Here is a 21,677-nt window from a genome sequence, read left to right as displayed (position 1 = left end):
CATTCTTTTTATTTTTTCATCCAAGATTTTGTTAGCAGGAAATTGTGGATATGTACGAAGGAAAATAAGTGATATCTCAAGCGGATATTGGATTTCTGCTAATAAACCATTTCTTTGCCCTTTACTAAAGAATATTATCATTCATAAAAGTTTCCTCCTTTGTGCATTCGAGCTGACTTAAAAATGTTGACAAGAACACGTGCTTTCATAATGATGATTCAAGGGATCCTCGTGAGACCGCCTTCATCTGTATGATGCGATAAAATTACAAGGCGCAGCTGTTACTACATCCATCTCTTTGTCGTGAAATAATCAATAAAACTTGGCACAAACAACCATGTTTCACATCAAATGCTGGTCTTTTATTAATAGATTTACACCCAGCGGGTGGCTTTTACGAAGCTAGAGGATAGATAATTAGTGCGAGGACTCCTTGGATATTGAGGTAAGAGGAACCCCTCCTTCCCTCTCTTCCTATCTCACATACCCAGGGGAGAGAGAGAGAGAGAGAGAGAGAGAGAGAGAGAGAGAGAGAGAGAGAGAGAGAGAGAGAGAGCAAGGCCACAGGTAAAAACTTCTTTCATTAAAGGAAGGCTTGTATGATTGCAGTAGTCCATCTTTCTAAAAAGCAGTCACGGTATATTATTCCATAAATGTTTTATTGTTATAGCAGTAGTTTGTTGATACTGTCATCAGCTTATTCAGAAAACATACGGACTTTATTATATTAAGTTACACTATGAGTGCGAAATAAAAAATAATAAAGAATAATGATTTCACACAAACTGGAAGAGGGTGAACATCACAATATTGAATATTGAATCAGAATATCTTAATATTAAAAGTTATGTACCAAACGTACAGTAACGAGATCCTCTAACTCATTTGGTATTAACAATGCATTTAGGTGGGATGACCCGAGTTCGAATTCCGTATAAGACGCAAAAACCTTTCTTAAGTGAAAAATAAATAAGCTGGTTTCATACGGAAGTAACAGTTCTCCCGCAAGATAGAAAACACGCCAGAAAATACACGAGACATTAAGATATGATCACTGGTCTCATAATTTAGCTGTTTTGAATAAAACTCCAAAACAACAACAACCCATTTTGTATTTTATTTATGATAAGATCATTTAAATGTGTATACTGTATTCCTTGGATTTTCTTGCACGAAATATAGGTTTTTTGACTCATCCCAAAAAACATTATAGTTTCTCTTTTGTAGTGTAGAAAGCCAGTACCGATTTGACTTATGTGGTCTTGCGTCCTTTATACATTTCTCGGTGTCTTTTATATGTTCATGCATTGCCTGATTTCTCTTGACCAGTCATTTGTCCAACTTCACTCGTACAGCACCTGTACAAGTAACTTAAATCCTAACTTAAGGTCCTCGTCTCCTGAACAGTGTTCATTCATTCTTCTCCATCCGCTGTGTTTTTCTCCGTTGTTTTTCCTGAATTTCCGCGAAATATTTTTCAGCATCCTCTTATCTGGTATCCCATATAAATATTCTTAAATCCCTATCCTTAAATCCCATATAAATATCGTGAGACTACAATAGCTGTTTTAAATTTATTTTTCTCCTTCATCATTGCGTTTAGGGCATTGGATTTGCTCATTGTTTTTATATCGCAGAAGATAATACATATATAATTGTTCCTTATCCTATCTCTTTTTTTCTCTTTCCTTGACCATGCAGCTTATCCATATGTTCAGGCTAAGTTTGTTGTAATCTAGTTTTTAACCATTTTGTAGTTTTTACTATTGCCCTTACACCCTATATATATCCAACATTGAAGACCAGTGGCTTTACGTTTGCGGTATCTGTCCTCTAAGAAACTTCTTTACTATGATTCAAGTACTCTATAACTGTTCTCAGTAAGTTTCCGTATTAAGTCTTTAGTTGTCATTATTGACCAGCTAATGGTGCTAATGACTTCTCTACTTCGTTCTAGATTCATCCCTGCAGGCTTATACCATACTGATAGATTTAGTGTTGAGTTCTTTTGAGTACTGTAACGTATTAGCACACGCATTAATTAACAAACATAATAAATTCTCGTCTCTTGCCATAAGTTGCATCATCATAATTCTGAAGGAACTCAATTCCAGTTTGAATCATGATCCTATTAATAACACTCCTTCCTTCTAAACAAGCCTTGCTACATCTGCTATAGAAAAAAAAATCTTCCTTCATCTTCATATCTGGCAAACTACAATATGAAACAATTCTAACCGAATGTTAATCATTTGCAATCTTTCGCATAGAAATAAGATTGGCATTTGCCTTGAGGCTGCATTCAAAACTTCGCCAAAACGGTAGCTTTCAATGAGAGAATATGAGATTTTGTAAGAAAGAAATTGTTCCCAATGGTGTTCTGCTCTTTTTGTTTAGTTCTTAGTTCATAGCACCACCGAAGCACAGCTGGAAGGGTAGAGTGACATAGGCCTCTCATTTGGAAAATCTTGGATGCGAATTCCATCTAGGTCGCATCGCTCTAATTTAGAAAGACTTTTAAACTAAAATGTTAGTTAGCCAGTCTCGTGAAAAGGCGGCAGGAAGTTTTCCTCCTGGAGACTCATAATCGCAAAACAGACAAACCTATAGAAACAATTAACAGACACTAGCTTTAATTGCAGTTCATTAAAACTGCAAATCAAAATACTTAAAATAATTATGATACAAGCATATTTTGTGGAATTTTTTTATTGTATTGATTTGTTTTTCTTTCGGGAGCGAATAAAGTAATCAGCATCAAACTATTCAGAACAGGAAGATTTTAGTAGATAGTTCTACCTGCATACAAAATAATATTTTTATTTTCATGTAAAATGCATATCAAGATAAGAAAACTGACATTTAAGACAAATATTTTAGATAGATCCATAAAGTGATGCTATGTCTTCATCTCTCTCTCAACATGTTTAATATTTTTGTTTGCATTTAATTCAAGTCATACTGCAATTACCAATATTAATGACAGTTTGATGTTTATTTTGTGAGTTTACCAATGTTCTGTTTACTTTCCTTTTTCTGATGTTTATTTCTTATTTGATGTAGGTCCTGCTGTCCAATAGACAGCAGGACCTACCTTACCTAGTTTCTCAAATGTTTCCTATGAAATTTTTAAAGAGTATATGAATCTCTCATGGAATCCTCTTATATGATAAACGAACAAACAAAACATAAAACGCAATTACTACATCCTAACAATTTCAGTCATCGATATTCGATATATATCGCACAGTATCACATCATACTTTTACATAATATATATATATGCCCTCAACAATCTTTACAAAATTAGTGCTAAGGCTGGCGTACTCACTCCCCTTGGGCATAAAAGGCGTACCATAAACACATTGTAAAATGTTTGCCATTGTATAATTTTGTCGCTATTCTATTGAAACCCAAATTCAGACTGCTATAAATGTAAATATATTTTCTAAATACAATATTTTAAAGTTTTACGTGATTTTGCCATTGAAACCAAAAGTAAAATGCATCGACAAATGTCTGTTAATAATCTCAAATAAGAAATTTAAATAAAATATTTCTAGCCAGAGCGTGGACTTATATCTGTAGTACTGGTAGAAATGAACTATATATAATAAATAAATTAACAGCCTAATTTTCTATTCACTTCATATGGACGAGGCCTTCACCTCCCGCGATGAAGGCCTCGTCCATCGCGGGAGGTTTGGGGTCTTCTACTCCCATAGTGACCCAGTCCATATTGGGAAAAATGCTTTCGGGCCAAGAGGCTGCGGGATTCGAAACCGCAGCCTCCTGGCTGAAGAGTAGATACGCTAACCACTCGGCCAACCAGGATGGCATATATGTGTATTTTATTAGTATTTTAAGAAGGCTTCTAGAAGCTAAATACACGAAAAAAATTCGTGAAGACTTTATTATTATTATTTTATTATTATTATTATTATTTATTGGAATGCTTTGACTGATATCAAGAAAAATAAACGCTGATATTTGGCAAAATAGTACTACAGAATACTAGATCTAAACTTAAAAGTAGAAATTCAAGTAATTTTAAAATGCCATTTAAAATTAGTATTTTAGCGGCAGTACAAAAATATGAGTTCTTGGATAAGGATGAGAAATAATCGACTATTTCATTTTTCTAGCTTCTGTTTATGAGAACAAAATTAACAAGATATACTTTTCAGAAGTATTTTCTTGCTTTAATATTAATGGAGAAATAATTTCAGAAAGTATATATATCTTATAATCTTATAAGTTATAAGATATATATTTTCTTATATCTTATAACTTAAAATTTTATAACCCATTTTAAATGTTCTTAAAGTGGAATTAATACAATGGAATTAGGTAGTTAATATTATCATTTTAATATTTGAATTTTAGACTATTAATATTGATTTCAATGGTTCTTCCAAGTGACAAAAAAGATCATAGAAACTAATTCGTTCACTAAAAAGGAAGTATAAATTATATTCAAAGTTTCTTATTAGAATATAAAAGAATTTTTGCAAGCATCTTTCATACTCAGAGATCATATAAAAGAAGACCAATTGACACCAACTGACTTAAAACTCATAGAAACTTGCCTGATTTAATTCTCAGGAAATTGCACTTAGTTAAGCAATTAAATCTCAATTTTTATTTTATTTTTTACTTTCTTTCGCTGAAGTGGCAATTTTAAATTTGTAATCTGCTTGTAGTTTTGGAAAAATAGGGTTGGGAAAGCAACCAAGCTGATTGTTATTTTTGTCTTGTATTTGGGGAAAAAATGTAACCAATTACGATATGGTGGAACCGTTCAGTAGTAACTGATCCTATGAAAGAGGATGAAGAAAGATATGATAATACTTTTTGAGGTCACTGAGTAAAGCATATTTAACAGATGCAATTTGTAGGTTAATGCTGTAAAGTGACGTAAAAATAAAAAGGCAAGATTAGAAAATTTGTTCCATTTCTCTTTCTCTCTCTCTCTCTCTCTCTCTGTTTTAAACGATAAGTCAAAGAGCTTGCTCTTTTCCTTATAGACATATCTGTTCATTTAATTGCTATCCCTTGTTTTACTTAAAGAACTGTTAGTCACACACCATGTGTCTGAAAAGCTTGTGAGACAAAGCTGTGGGGAAAAAAAGTTAATGACCTTGATACAGTAGCCTCATTTATTTTTCTTTAACTGGGCAAAAGTCACAAGCAAATCAAAGAAGATAATACCTGTGGTACTATCCTTAAATTTCTCGTATTTGTTAAGTGGCTTGAATAAAGTTACACAGTGGAATACAAAGGGAGAACAAAAGGTAAATAACCTTTAATCTGGAAGATAGAGATGACACATTTCTATTGGTTTTATAATACGTAATTGGATGATGTGTTATATTTAATACACCTATGTTTTGTCCAAAGTTTTATTGGCATCATCGAGGTACACAAATACACTGAGCAATAAAGAAAATACTCTGTATTTTACATAACTAATGGACATCTTATCAAATAGATGTAGGTGTGCAGAAGGAAATCGAAGGTAGGTTGTCATTTCTTTGTTCAAAGCGAATAAGAGAATTAAATAGATTCTACATATTAGTACTCCGTTATTAAGAAGCGAAAAGGAAAATAAAAAGATCAATCGACAAAATCATTTCATCGATTGATCCTTTTATTTCCCAATGACTCGATATCAAGCAACAAGATAAGATCAACGCCTCTTGTGTCGTTAATGCTAAGGATCAATAGCTACGCACTGCATCATTATTGATTGAGCGCTTATGAAATATTGATGAAACGTAATTTCCTTATATATCATTTAGCGCCTTTTATTAAGATTTAATAAAATGTTGGCATTTCGAACTTAAAACTTATTTGAATAACGGATCTGATGTGTCCAAATAAAATGACATGTTAAATATTTAGCAGAAGATATGTAACAACAGAACCGCTGTAGCCCTGTTGTCATATAGCTGTTGCAGCTCTTTAACTACGCAGCTCAGTTGGTATCAAATGCACTTTCATTGGAAAGATCTGGATTAGAATTTTGCCTAGGACGTTAAAATCTATTATAAGAAATTTTCAATTGAAATTGAAGTAGCTGTCTCAACTGAGGTGAAAAGTTTTTCCTTTTAAACAACTTGAATCCGATATATTTAGATCCTTTTCGGTAGTTGTATGGAAGCAACAAATTTTAAGAGTTGATACTTTCTTATCAACTTTCATATATTATCATACCATACTTTTTACATGACATATTTTCTTTCGACCAATCTTCAGAGAATTTGTTAGTGCTAAAACGGCTTGGCCTACTACCCTTAGCATTAAAAGGCATCAGGCTCGTACATTGTAAAACTCATTTTGTTTAGGATTGTATAATTTTGCACTATTCTATTGAAACAGCTGTTCTGTTTAGCAAAACCTTCAAATATACTATAAAGATCTTTCTTTGAAATCGCATTTTTCGATTACAATGTAACTTGTTCTAAAAGGTAGGCTAAATCCTAAGCCAGTAACGCACTATTGCACATCGATTTTTCCGTTTCATCAAAATAAGCCGGGCTAAGTAGCGGAGTGGTTAACAGAACTGCTCTCCAACCAACAAACTGAAGTCGGACACCCGTGGTAAACATGGATTTCTGTCTTATCATCTATCGGTATGACACCACTTCCCCGCTTATTGGAAGCCTGAAAAGGTTCCATTTGCTCTAGAGCAGGGGTTCTCAACCTTTTCCAGTGGCGTACCACTATATTTAATTAAAAATATTAGATGTAACAGTAAGGCAGTGGCTCAGGTACCACCAGTAGTACGCGTACCATAGGTTGAGAATCCCTGCTCCAGAGCATGATTTCCGGACTATGGGATAATAATAATAATAATAATAATAATAATAATAATAATAATAATAATAATAATAATAATAATAATAATAATAATAATAATAATGCTTAGCCTCCGCTGTGCTAATGATTTTTCTATGGCCAATACAGTTTACAACCCAAGATGAGAGCAACTTAAAAAACAAAAAAAGCTTCTGGCTGCTTTAATTTTATAATAAATAAGAATAAAAATCTTCTCTGATCTCCGACACAGATTAAGTATTTCTAAATTCTTAGAAAATTCTTGAAGAATGTAGCCTCCGAAGATTCAAAGTATTTTTTTTCTAAGAATCTTAGCATCTTGATCATCATCATCATCTGTCTGGATGCACACACTGTTATTGTTTATCAGAAACAGCCTCTCTACGCTAGCACAAATGAACTTAAAAAGCGTTCACGTCCATCTGTATTATACATACATACAATGTTTATATAGTACAGATAATAGAAGTAATATACCTTATTTATTTTATACTATATGATTAGCATTGTAATATGTTTCATTTTTTTTATCTCTCCAAGCTTGCTTATAAACACGTGGTCACCATTCTTATCATCACTGTTACTTCAAGCGTTTGCTCACAATTGGTCAAGTATCATTGGTTACCGAAACTTTATCTTTTAACAGAACAAATGGCTATTCTTGTGCCTATGTTATATGAAAACTATATGTTTTTTGGCCGGTTTGTCTGTTTGCAAAATGAAACACCCGACTTTCGTCAGGAAAAAACCCCTACCATATGACACTGACTACTTCGCCTTCGTTTAAAAACTCCTCGTGCTAAACAGGACTTGGACCCACATCGTTTCATCCAAAGGGCAAACAAATATTTAGTTATTTGGAATATTTAAGTATAATTTTCCTTGTATTTGATTTTATGGTGCTCTTATTGAAAACAGCGTTTTGCTTGTTTATTTTATTAATTCACTTTATTGTTATTAGTTATTTTAAGTACAGTATTTAAAAGAACCAAATTCACCTAAAAGTCAATCTTTGCAACTAATTAGCAAGAGGTCTTAAAGTTAATCTCTATTGATCATCGGACTATAGATGAATGTTGTTCTTTGAAAAAACCTTATTAACTTATTTAATTAAACTGGTCTTTTTTGTCCTCCAGTATTTGCAATTTAATTAAATTGCAAATAATGGAGGATAAAAAAGGGAGAACTATTTCACGTACTAAGCATTTATTTTGTATCTTAGTCCAGAGTCTGTGCTTCAGTATGTCCTCCGTATCTAAGTCACACATTTCATATAAAATTAGAAGAACCGTGACTGACAAAATGCATTATTTCCGAGTTTAGTAACTTTCAGTCTTATATAATAAAAATAAACAAATGGGATGGATTCTTTGTCAGTATGCCGATGAAGACCTTTTTGCCCGTGTTCGAAAACCATTTCATTCCTAATTTTCCATGTGTGGAAGTGCTTCCTGCAACAAGGCGGTAGTATTGGGGCTGAACTTTATACGGAAAGACCTGCGTTTCCAGAGATCCAGTAATTCGACATTGAATTTATTATTGAATAGATGGAAAGCTGTGGTATGTTTAAGATTGTTAATAACTCTACTCCATATGGCTGTACTAAATAAATGTAATGAAAAATATGATTCAGTTATACCGCCTCACACTAATCAGTCACACATTCATTTCCATTTTGTCACACGTACGAGGACCGGTAGACAATCATGGCGAATTTAAAATTAAGACATTTTGGAGTATAATATACACCTCCTAGATGGACATTTTTTTCCTCTCAGTTTTTCTTTCGATGAAATGCTTGAATGTTTTTTCTGTTAAAAAATTCTGTAAAGTTAGACTATTTAATGGTACACAGATCTTGCAAATATTCTGAGTAAAAAAATACTCTCACTACTTGATAAATATATTTGCAAAAAAAAAAAAAAACGGAAAAGAAAAAGAAAAAAAAAGCAGGTGAACTAACTGCTTATTTTTTTTTTCAGTGAGGTACATGGCAGAAGGAGCGAAACTAGAATGCTGCAAACATGTGATCATGGTAACGGTGTTGTTTGAGGACTTTTCATAGAGCACACCAGTTATCGAGGTGTGGCTTATATACTAAATTGCTCCCTCTCTCAATGAGGGGAATTTAGTATATCTAGAATATTAAATCTATCTTCTTCCAATCTCCTCCTTAGCTCATTTCCCGAGATATGTTCTAAACCATCTCTCTCAATATACATAGAAGAACATTCCTTGGCTATTTCATATACTGCTTCTGGTCATTTCTTTCCACTTCTGTCAGAAGGGGAAAGAAAGAGTTATAGAAAGCAGCTGATAGTTTGCTGCCGATATCCCCATACCAATGAAGACAATGCTTGAAACCTTTCAGGCACAACTTCAACTGGACCTAAGACGAATGAGAGCCAGTATTGTTTATAGACGAATCCTGACTTGCTTTACGAAACACAATACTAGGCGTGCTTTGATCGTGTTTCGATGACACGTTATCATCTCTTTAATATCCATGATAGGGACGGACCCTTATGGTGGAGGAGAACTATGAATGCTGCAACTTGTAGAGACAAGGTCCTGCACCCCTATGCTCCTCTGCAGGTGCGATGGGGAGACATTTATCTTACAAGATGGTAATGCTCATCCTCATCGAACGAAGCTCGCGGACCAATATCTTAAAGAGTGGGCCATCTGGCCTGACCTTAATCCTATTGAGCATGTCTGAGATACATGTTGCTGCTCTCAACCCTCTCCCCAAATCCTCGAGGGACTTAAGAGAGCACTGTTACCAACTGAGAACCCGGACACCATCCATTATAAACAATATAAAACATGGTTGTGAGCCCTGTATTGCTATGAAGGGTTACTACATTCCTTATTGAGACACTTTGACAATCTCATTTCGACCTCTGGTTTTTGATTGTCGTATTCATTTATCCCAATTGTTATCGAATTAAATTATTTATTTGCAATTTTTGTGGATTTTTCTTTATATATATATATATATATATATATATATATATATATATATATATATATATATATATATATATATATATATATATATATATATATATATATATATATATATATATATATATATATATATATATATATATATATATATATATATAAAAAGATATATATATATATATATATAAAGATATATATATATATATATATATATATATATATATATATATATATATATATATATATATATATATATATATATAAAGATATATATATATATATATATAAAGATATATATATATATATATATATATATATATATAAAGATATATATATATATATATATATATATATATATATATATATATATATATATATATATATATATATATATATATATATATATATATATATATTTATTTATTTATTTATTTCTTTATTTAAGTACATTTAAAAACAGGAATGCGTGCTTGAGTTCCAAATGAAGTTGACTACGTGCGTGAGCTGACACGAGTGCGCCAGTATTGGACAGTGGCAATGTGTGCATCAGAAACATTGTAGCTAAGGTGAATCAAGTGATATTTCTCTAGATTCAACTATTCTTCTTTCAAGTTCATCATAGCACACATGGATATTAGACGTTTGTGGCCAGTTTACGTGGTGTTGGCGGCCTTCATCCGGGTTGATAGAGAAGAAGAGAACGTGGCTAGAGAGAGCGCTGGCCCTGGTTCTGTTCTAGGAAATTTCTCTTTGGTGTTCTTCCATGCGTAAAAGGATGGATTTAGCTGTCTGGCCGTAGTATGGTTTGCCACAATCACACAAAATCTTATAGACGCCTGGATACTGAGTAGGAAGCTGTTTCATTTTAGGTCAACTTAGTATGGATCGAAGTTTAGGAAACGTAGTGAAGTAAGTTCTAATGTTGAATTTCTGAAGCATTTTGGCTAGTTTTGGGGAGAGAGAGCTGATGTATGGTAACTAAATAAAAGCTTTTGGTGGAGAAGAATCTTCAAAAGCAGTTGAGCGGCGGACAGAGAGAAATTTATTAATCTTTTAAAGAGAGAATCCATTGTTAACAAAAGACCTTTGAAGAAAATTGAGTTCATATTCAATTTCTGTTTCATCTGTTAATAGAGATCTGGCTCGATGTGCCAGGGTTGAAATAATACCAAACTTTTGTGGAGGGTAGTGATGGGAAGAAGCATTACATATACAGGGTGTTTGGGATAAATTTGACAGTTTCGTAAGGAAAAAGAAAATCTTCTTTGTATCTATTAAATTTAATGAATTGACAAAAAAACATTACAGGCAGAGTTAATTACAATACTATCAACAAGATTTACTCAAAATAACCACCATTAGCATCGATCACAGCTTCAATTCTGCTTCGGAACCTCGAACAAGCTGATGCTACAGTCTCCCTGGGAACGGCCGCAAAAACTGTTTTAATTTTATCCATTAACTGGGCTTTTGTATTACTGGAAGTGCGATTGGTGTCTTTTTCAACTGCGCCCCATACAAAATAATCCATGGGGTTAAGGTCTGGGGAGTTTGGAGGCCAAACATTTGGACTGGTGAAGTCGTAGAAATTTTCAGACAACCATTTTTGACTTTTCCCAGAGGTGTGGCAAGGGCCCGAATCCTGCTGCCATACATACGGCCTACCATTGGCTACCCTTGTTATCCAGGGCTTGACTACAGTTAGCAACTCCACGAACAAAGCCCGAATTCCAATGCCAGGGTTCTTCAACACCTGTTCCTGCAGATTTGCGAGGAATTCTGCTGTACGAACGCAATCAGATCGTCTGCTAGGGATCTTTCTTCTTGCTACATCCTCGTAGTCACCATTGCAAGTCTCTAGTTCATGCCTGATTGTTTTTACTGTATTCAGGGAGCATTGGGCAGCAGTCGTAATATCCTTATTTTGATGGCGGGCACGAATCATCATGATACAAGTTATTCTCTTCCATGATTCAGGTGGGTTCCAGCTATCCATCCTTTCTGACATCTTGTATATGAATGAAGAAGGGTCCAAACTTTTAAATGAAGAGAAGTGTGTGTTAATACATGTAACTTACGGAAAAATATAATTAATTATAAATATGTCAAATTTATCCCGAACACCCTGTATATATATATAAGAAGCTTCACATATATATATATATATATGTGTGTGTGTGTGTGTGTGTGTGTGTGTGTGTGTTTTATGTTATTTTTGTTTTAAACTCTCTCTCCATATGAGGCGAGATTGCAGATTTGTGTGTTACAGAAGCTGGTTGATCGGCGGAAAAGTGGAGGAGGATGTGAACGAAACATTTCAGTACATGAATAATGTGGGGAAAACTAGAAGTTATCCATGAAATTGAGTAAGAATGTGGGTAGTAAGAGAGTGAAGACTAGATATTTTGCTTGGAGATGAATGAGTGTAATAGTATACCAGAGTCAGTTGTGTGTGCTTTCACGTGTTATTTTAAATAAAAAGCATGTCTCTTTTTTAATGATAAAATAATGTAATATGCTATTTTGAATGAAAATTAATATATAATATAATATAATGTAATATAATAATGAAACAGTTATTTTAAAAATTTTAAATGAAAATAAGTACATAATAAATAAATATATAAACAAACAAAATAAACCTTTCGAGTATTTATATAAATTTAAATAATAAATGAAGCATGAAATACAATTTATTGTAATGAAAAAATATAAATCATAATTTTAATGCACTCGAATATATTTGAGTTTATGAGTTTATTTTGATTTTAAATAAAAAGCATAAAGCAATATATATATATATATTCAGATTTCCAAGTATTATTATCAGATATTCTCGTACTTTAAGTCCCTTCCATAGCGTATTTAAGGAAATTATTCCTCAGTAACTAAAAATATTTTTTCCTTACCTTGAATGCTTTCTTCTTTCTCTAATCATATAGACTTAAATTGAAATCTTCTATAACGATAGCCCTTCTTGCATCCATAAGGAGTAATCTATATGTGCTGTTCCAAGTTCTTTTCCATTGACCCTCATAGATAGCAACAGTAAGCTTTGCATTTTGTCCACTAAGCTTTTATTACTCATATTATAACTGTGGGTTTTAATTTAGTATCTTTAGAAGCAATTCAAAGTATATATATATATATATAGAATGGAAAATAAAAAAAAAATAACCAAGATATTTTGTCGAATATTTTTATTATTATTACGTGACTCTTCTAAGGATGGTGGAGGACTCATCGTGAGAGGGCGCTCAAAAACAACTGTGTACACCACTTGATTCTCTATCTACAAACTACAAACTACGCTCCTACGAGTATTTATCATAAATTACGTCGTCTACCACTCACTGCTAGTATTTTTCTATTTATGCTATGTATTCTCGCTGGCTGATTTATCTGGATGAAAAATTCGAGTTTCCAGGGGGGGGGGGGGGAAAGCCTGCAACATGCATATGATATTATCTTACAAACCTTCAGTTGAAAAAAGCTCATACCAAAAGTTTTTTTTCCTCATGAAAAGAATATGCATTATTTTCTACATATAAAGAAATAAATGATGTATTAAATTAATTATGCTATGTATTTAATGAATTTTGTTTACTAAATTCTTTATTTTAAGGTTACACGGTGGTCGGCATTCATAGTTAAGAATTTATGGAGATATAACACACGGCTAAAATAATTCATTTACTTAATATTAGGAAAGTAATACATTCGACGTTTCGACCTCTATATTGAGGTCATCATCAGGAAAATAAATATGTATAATAGATTTGTTTGTTTGTATTTGTGTACTAAATATGAATATATCTTGGAATAGCAAGGAATTTTGTAATAATTTTAATTGGTTTAGCTAATAATCAATTAATGCCCAAAGAGGTTTTAATCGTTTTAAAAGTTAAAGTCGTTTTATTTTTATCTAAAACAATTTAGATAAAAATAAAAATTATTATGAATAAATCAATATTTGCAAATCTTTATCTCATCGCACACTTCTGTCTGCAAGAAATATAGTAAACTTCGTAGTAATTTTAATATAACTCATGTTATGTCATGTATATGCGAACAAAGTGACTATGAAGATATCAGGTGTCATATAGCAACAAATTTATTTTCCAGAATGTAAACAGTTTGATGTTGCGCTAAGCTTATGTTTTTTATTAAATTGCGCAACAACTATAACTACCAGTACCTAGATTATAGTTCATTATGATATGCTATGGCTTATATGCGAATTGTTAACTGTAAGCGTTTATTTAAAATCAATTTTATACTGTTAGATCAGTTGTAAATATATTATAAGGCTGAAAGTTCTGAACTGCCAGATCATGTAAACTAAATAAATTGAATTTCTAGTTTTGTTGCAATTAATTTGAAACCACTGACAGAGTAGTGGTAGAAAGCCAGTCACAGTCAACAATATTATCCACTTACTCTGAAATAATAAGGAATAATAATAAAGAGAATGACTGGCAGAACTGCATATTTGCTGTGCATCTCAGGTAGTATATAATTATTCAGCACGCAAAGTAAACTACCACGTTACTAAGCCGAAGTGTCAATTCTCTCTCTTTCTCTCTCGCACGCACGCACGCACGCACGCACGCACGCACACACACGCACGCACGCACGCACGCACACACACACACACACACACACACACACACACACACATACACACACTTATCCAGAAAGTATTACAACATGAGGATAAGAACAGGCAAATTTAATATGCAAAATGATTGCTAAATCAGAACCCTTCTTTGTAACATTCTGTGTATTTAAGTCTCAATATTTGTGTTTTAGATCCAACAATTTAAAATCTCTTTGTCAAAATTCTTTCGCTGAATGTAATAATCTCTTCCCAGTTTTAATTCGCTACTCCTAAACTTCCCAGTTGGGCTTAATGGAACTATGATCGGTGCTTTAAAAATGCCAAGGAAGACTTTTCATATTATCATTCTCAAACGTTGCTATGCTCCGAGCCTCATGATATGCGTTATCATGCTGAATTAGATATAAACCGTCTGCAAAGAATTCCATCTTCAGAAATAAAACACATCTATCTATTTAAATAGTGTTGGCTAAACCTCTAATGAAGTGCTACTCTGGACAGTTAAAGGTTTCGGCGTTTCGAAAGTAAAGAGATTAGTGTCTCTTCGAACCATTAAACATACCACCGTTACATATTTAAAACACCACACCTACATATCAAAAACTGGCTAAAATTGGTTTATTGTGCCAAACAGACCATTTAAAATATCCTTCTATTATTGTGATGATATCTGCATGCCATCTGTGTTGGGTTTGTCTGTTTTGGATTGGACAGTAAAGTGTTCCAGTATAACTGCATCCAAGACAGGACTGGTTAGCTGGCAAATGGCGTCTGAGCCGGTACAGTATGGTAGAACAAAAACAAACTTACAAACATACGTTTGTTTTTGTTCCCAATCCATCCCAGCACACTGAATCTACATGAAATCGTACGAATGGAAATATGCTCGTAGTATAAATAAAGCTGGTTTTGTTTACAAAGTTATTTACAGTCTAATAAACCCTCCACTACAGCTGTTTCACTTAATACTCGGACTTCTAGTCAATCAGACCGTTACTGATTGCTGAGCCATACTTACCCCGCTTTCATAGTTCAGTCAGAATAGAACAAACCTTTCTCCTGTAAAGAACTGAAACCGAGTCCTGTCTAATAAGCTTCATAAGAGGGTTTCAACTGAAGGCATGTTATTTGGTATCGTACAGCAGTGGCAGTGTTTTTCTCTCGTAAACTCGATTTTTTATCCCGCAAAACAGATAAACCAGCGAGAGAACAAATACATTTAGCAAACATAAAACCCGTGGCTAAGGACATGAATTGCTTCCTCATAATAAACAACAATATTGACGCTTTAGAATTTAATTTCTTTTATATCTGAGTGATATTCAATATGTCCTCCAAAACTGAAAATTAGTCTGATGTCGACGACCAGTACCGGAAATTGACAGCAAGCTACAGTTAACGTACAAAGTATGCTAGGCATATTATTTTTTTTTTAAAGCAAGAGAAAATAAATGCAGTGAGATATGGGCTTAGCATTCTTTTACATAGACAATCTTCGTTATCTGGTGATTCGCTTGTCCTCGACAGTTAATATCTAATAACGCTGTTGCACAGGTATGTGGCTCATTTCCCAGCATTCCTATTTCTGGGAATGTCAGTACTGCAAATCTTCATTGTCATTCATGTGTGTGTGTGTGTGCTTTTAATAGTGTTACTTTTAACTACATCAGAGCTTAGTGAGAATGATATTTTTTCTGGTAAGAAACATTGAATAAAGACTCTTGCTATAGAAATTAAAGTACTAGAAAAATCAATCTAATGCCTCGCCAATTATAATACCAACAAAATCGGTCGAACACTGAACGTTCCTTTCCTTATGTTACACTGTTGATATTTCACAAACAAAATATCAAATAAGGGCTCAACTTCTAGACACAAAAACGATTACAGATTAGGTGTCAAATACACGACCATAAGAAGATTCATTTTGATCCCCGTGAGCTTCCAAAAGTAGTACTAAACCTTTTACTGCTCATGCAATTACATTGTCAAGGAAGAAAGAAGGGGGAAAATGGTTACAAGTGATTGTTGAGAAACTGTCACTATCTCTCTTTCGCCTACTTTGTTCTTGATAACGTAGTTGATATAAATTTGAACGTAAGGCGAAGCTGGGCGAGAAGAACGTGTATAGGCACACCAAATAAAGCAAGCAGAAACAAATATTGTCATGAAAACATGAAAGCATTACGTCACGCTTGTCTTAGCCGTCAGTCAAAACTATCTAGATCATACGAGATAATAATGATACATAATAATGCAATAGTAATGCAGAATAGCATAATCAAATAATAAGTGATTTTTAGGAAAGGAAATATTTCTAATCCTAAAAAAATGGAGACATAATGAGCATCCCTGTTCACCAAGATCTACCTTTGGTCTGAATTTTTGCTAAAATAGTAAGGATGTGACTCTGAAACTATTTGAATAGTAGAATAATTTCAGCATTGCGATTTACTAGTTTAGATAAAAATTCAGACCGAAGCAAAGTTTCCGTGTACAGGAATGCTCATTATGTCGTCCGTTTTAAGGACTGGTATCACCCACATAGGAAGCGAGACATTTGAGTTCTTTGTTTGGTATTTGGTAAAAAAATGTCTTTTCACCTCCAGCCAGAAACAAATCCTCTTGAAGAATAAGATTGTGCTTACAAAACTAAGCTGAAAAACTAAGCTGAAAAAAATTTACGAGCCAAATTTCTTCATATCAAGTATCTCTTGATGTGAAAAACAATTGGCTAATAATAATTATTATATTTATTATTATTAAGCATCCAGGGAGTCAGGACTCTCATTGAGGGAGGCCAACACATATGACTGAATTCATATGTGTTGAATTCTTGAATTCATTCAGACTGCTTGCACACACAACATCCAATGGCAATACATTGCAATCACGCACTACTTTATGAGAGAAAAACCTAGCTCTCCCCCCCCCCCCCTTCTTGATGGCATTCATTCTCAGTTTCCAAGGATGCGTCTCGTCTTTTCCCTACCCTCCATAAAATGAAAAATTCCTTCTATTGGTATCCTGTATAACCTTTTCAGAAGTTCGTAAGTCTCAATCATATTACCCCTTTTCTCCTGTTTGCTAGTATCTGCTGTCTTCAAATTCTCAATTTGTCTTCATAATCAGTATTCCACCATCCTGATATCATTTTTAAGACTCTCCGTTGCACTCTCCCCCACCATATCCGAATCACCACCTGTGAGCAATCGTCCAAGTAAGGTCTAATCAATGTCATGTAAAGGGACAAAATGATTTCTTTATTTTTACATGTCAAGGTTCGTTTCAGCATTGCAGTTACCCTCTGAGTTGTATTCGCAATCTTTGCTACATGGTCCCTGATCTTCAGCTTGCTATCTACTAACACTCCAAGATCCCTTGCCTGATCAATTTCTTCTAGCATAATGCTAACTATATAATATGGCATTGGATATCTCATCACACCCAAGTGCATGACATTGCATTTATTAACATTGAACTGATAGCCATTTTCCCATACCCACAGTTTAAACCTTTACAAATCATTCTGTAAGTGCTGCATATCAGCCACAAACTTAATTACCTTGCCTACCTTTACACAAATAATTGTATGCCACTCGTGAAATCATCCGCGATGTCATCAATGTAGAGATTGAATAACAAGGAATAATCCTTGTGGTATAGCACTGATTACTTTAATCTTGCAGACTCATATCTTCCATATATAACTTTTTGATAATTGTCGGTTAGCCATCCTCTTATTCACACCAATATTTTATAACTCAATACCATAATCTCCAATTTATGCAGCAGTCTTCCATGCCATATTCTCTCAAAAGCCTTAGAAAAATCCAAAAGTATCATGGTGTATCCATTCCCCTTGTTCAATAGTAACATTATTATAGAATGTGAGCAAGTTGCTCAAATATGACTTTCCCTTAGTAAACCAATGCTATTCATTACAAAGTATAGATTCTCTGTCAATAATAATAATAATAATAATAATAATAATAATAATAATTATAATAATAATAATAATAATACATTTTTATGCATAGGATAGAATTTTATAATATTTATGAAAATGAGTTGGGTGCTAATATTAGTAGAGTAATCCCACTGACTTCGAAGCTAGAGTGAGCTTTTCTGAAGACAGTGCAATTCACGATTAACTTAACTTTTTAGCGTTTGTTGTTGTGGGTAATATGTTTTACGTGATGCGAATGGCACTTTTTCTAGTACTAAGTACAATTTCTACAGTTCGTGTTTAATGTTCTGTAACTGTTTAGATGTTTTAGATTGTATGGAAAGTTGCTTAGTAATGTGGGTATCAGATGCTCCCTCACGGGTGCTTCATACAAGTAGTTATAGCTCTTGATTGTGTAGAGGGTAATGCTTGGTCCTGTTATGCGATACGCGTCTCTGTTGTTATGGTAAGTTATGTTGAAATAGTATCTCAGTATAAGTACTTGGTGTCTTCGGCTCTTTATGCTCAGGATATTGTTTTACCTTTAGGAGTTCGATTATTGTCTTTTGTGTGAATCTAGTCACCGTTGAAACAATTCTTTGGGAAAGTTTTTCTAAATTTGATAAATGACTGTTTGCTGTGTTTGCGTAGACAGTTATATCGTCATAACTTGGAAGATTTTTGCAGTAGTTGTGCGCAGTTTGTCATGAGTCTATATGTTTAATCCATTTGTCTTTGTATAAACTGAGGCATTTAGCATGTGTGTTAAATGTTCTGAAATCACGGCTGTGATTTCAGAAGAGCAGCAGCAGCTGCCATGGTTAATGCAATGGTGTGCATGACTATATATCGTTAATGGTGTAGGGAGCATGATTCTTAGGTTCTCTATGATTAGCATTTGCATTTAGTATTGTTTACTATAAGTGAATTGTGGTAGAAGTAGGTGGTTATGTTGCTTAGGTCATGTCGTTGTTTGGATAAAGCAGTGCGAATGTCTGTGTGGATTGTTAGTAATGCTGTATCATCTGTGTATTGAGATATTTGAATTTGTATGTCCAATTTGTGAATCGTATTTATGTATATGTTGAACAGTATGAATGATAATATTGCTCCTTGAGGGACTCCATGCTGTATCTGTATTCCCGGCTGTTATGTATGTCTATTTTTGTTATTTGCGTTCCGTCTGTGAGGTAATTCCTAAACCAGGTGTGCAATGTCCCTCTTATTCAGAGCGAGTATAGTTTGTTCAGCAGTATTTCATGGTCAAGTGTTTCATAAGCTTTGGTTAGGTCAAGAAGCATGGAGTTAACAAATTTATTTTTATCAAGAGCTTTATTTAGTTCGTAAATTCCTCTAATGACATGCTTGTGCTTTTCGTTTTCTAAAAACTGTACTGCATTTGTGATAATGATGATGATGATGACAGCAAATTCTGACTATGCAGATATGAAGCAAAGATCATCTAAAAATCTGATTAGTTCTTGAAGCAAGATTGCTATTACTGACTAATAACAAAGGGATGATCGTGTTGCAAAAGCTGTACACTGCAGCTTATGTAGGAAATACGGTTTCTCAAATTGCAAAACCCTTGGGAACACACAGTTCAAAAAGTTATTCCAAATGAAAATCTAAGGATATTATGGGACTTTAAAATATACATCTAAAACATAATATGCAAATTGTCACAGTAGTTGAACAATGCATATATAGTTTATTGACACAGCAATACAAGAGGATATCAGAGTAGAAGAAAAAGTGGATGAAAATTTGATCAATTATAGAGATATGGAGATTGAAAATCAACGAATTTGGAACAAAAAAGGAAACAATGGTTCCAATTGTCTTAGGAGCGCTAGGAGCAAAGAGTATTTATGAAACGTTCGCAAAGCGAAGCGTCCCAAATATATCACCATATCTCAACTCCAGGAAGGTCATTATTAGGAACAGCTCATATTTTCCGACGACATGAGTTGATTTCTAGGCTATTGGATAAGGATAAAGCAGGAATTGAACACATCAGCCATTCAGAGAATTTCTTGTCATTGCATATTACTCTTTGACTGTTAACTCTGTTACTTAAATATAATAATAATAATAATCACTATATATATATGAAAGCTAGTGAATCCCTTTCTTGGGACTCAATAGGTTAGATAAAAAGAAAAACACAGAAATAAGAAAACGATTAGATACAAAAAAACATCATACAAGAAATAAAAGCATACCAGTATATATATATATATATATATATATATTACAAGATGATAAAATACCTCCTCAATTAATTAATGAAATAACAAGTCTATACAGAGAAACAAAAATTTGCATCAAATTTGCAGATGGAACATTATTAGAACCTATAACTTTAAATCAAGTGTTGTGGCTTATTCCCAATCCTATTCAACATTTATATAAACAGAATCCTAAAAGAATTGAAAACAAGTGTCAAAGATGGAATTAAACTAACAAATGACATACAGCGAAATAGAAGACTTTATGCAAATGATCAAGTACTAATTTCAAATTCAGAAGAGAAACTCCAAATTGCAACTAACCATTTAAATGAAATAGAAAAAAAATATATAAAATGAAAATCTCTGAAACAAAAACAAAGGTTATGGAAATGTGTGGAAACACCATTCAAAAAGTCAAAATTTTGCTTAACAATGAAATAATAGAACAAGTTACAGAATTCAAATATTTGGGAAATATAATCTCGCAATACAATACTGATTCACAATTGGAAGCAAGTCTTCCCACTTACAATAAAATGAATGGCATAATTAAAAGAAATTTTGGAAAACAAATGACTAAAGAAACTCAATTAAGATTGCATAACATGACCTCTAAACCATCTCTCAAATTTGGAAGTGAAATTGGATTATAAAACAAAGAAACAAACAAAGACTAGAAGTAGCATAGATGAAGTTTCTAAGACCCCCCCCCTCCTAGGACTCACTAAGTTAGATAAAAAGAAAAACACAGAAATAAGAGAACGATTAGATACAAAAAAAAACATCATACAAGAAATAGAAGCATACCAACAAAAGTGGCTATACCACGTAGAAAGAATTAATACCATCAGGATTCCTAAACCTGCACTATATAAACCTACAGAAAGAAGAGACCATGGACGGCCAAGATTAAGATGAAAGATCAACTTCATCTGCAGAGCAGGAACAGGACACAAAAAGCCTCTACCTGAATTGCTCAGACGACGACGATATCTAGTAAATAAATATTATTTATTTATTTATTTACGATGGTATAAATATAATTATCAGCAACTTTGAGTATGGG

General features: G+C 33.3%; 1 long non-coding RNA gene across 1 annotated transcript in view; it reads left to right on the top strand.

The window, feature by feature from the left end:
• Positions 1-15,935: 15,935 nt before the first annotated feature.
• The window catches only part of LOC150094923 (uncharacterized), a 53,867-nt gene continuing 48,125 nt past the window's right edge, over positions 15,936-21,677 (top strand). The window contains exon 1 of the long non-coding RNA XR_016550160.1: positions 15,936-15,982. This is a non-coding gene — a long non-coding RNA (uncharacterized LOC150094923). The remainder of the gene's footprint in view (positions 15,983-21,677) is intronic.

This window comes from Typopeltis vanoorti, chromosome 21 (genome assembly GCF_054136105.1).
Source record: "Typopeltis vanoorti isolate ZY-2024b chromosome 21, IOZ_Tvanoo_1.0, whole genome shotgun sequence".
NCBI classification, from domain to species: Eukaryota; Metazoa; Arthropoda; class Arachnida; order Uropygi; family Thelyphonidae; genus Typopeltis; species Typopeltis vanoorti.
This window is presented reverse-complemented; position numbering and strand designations above follow the sequence as displayed.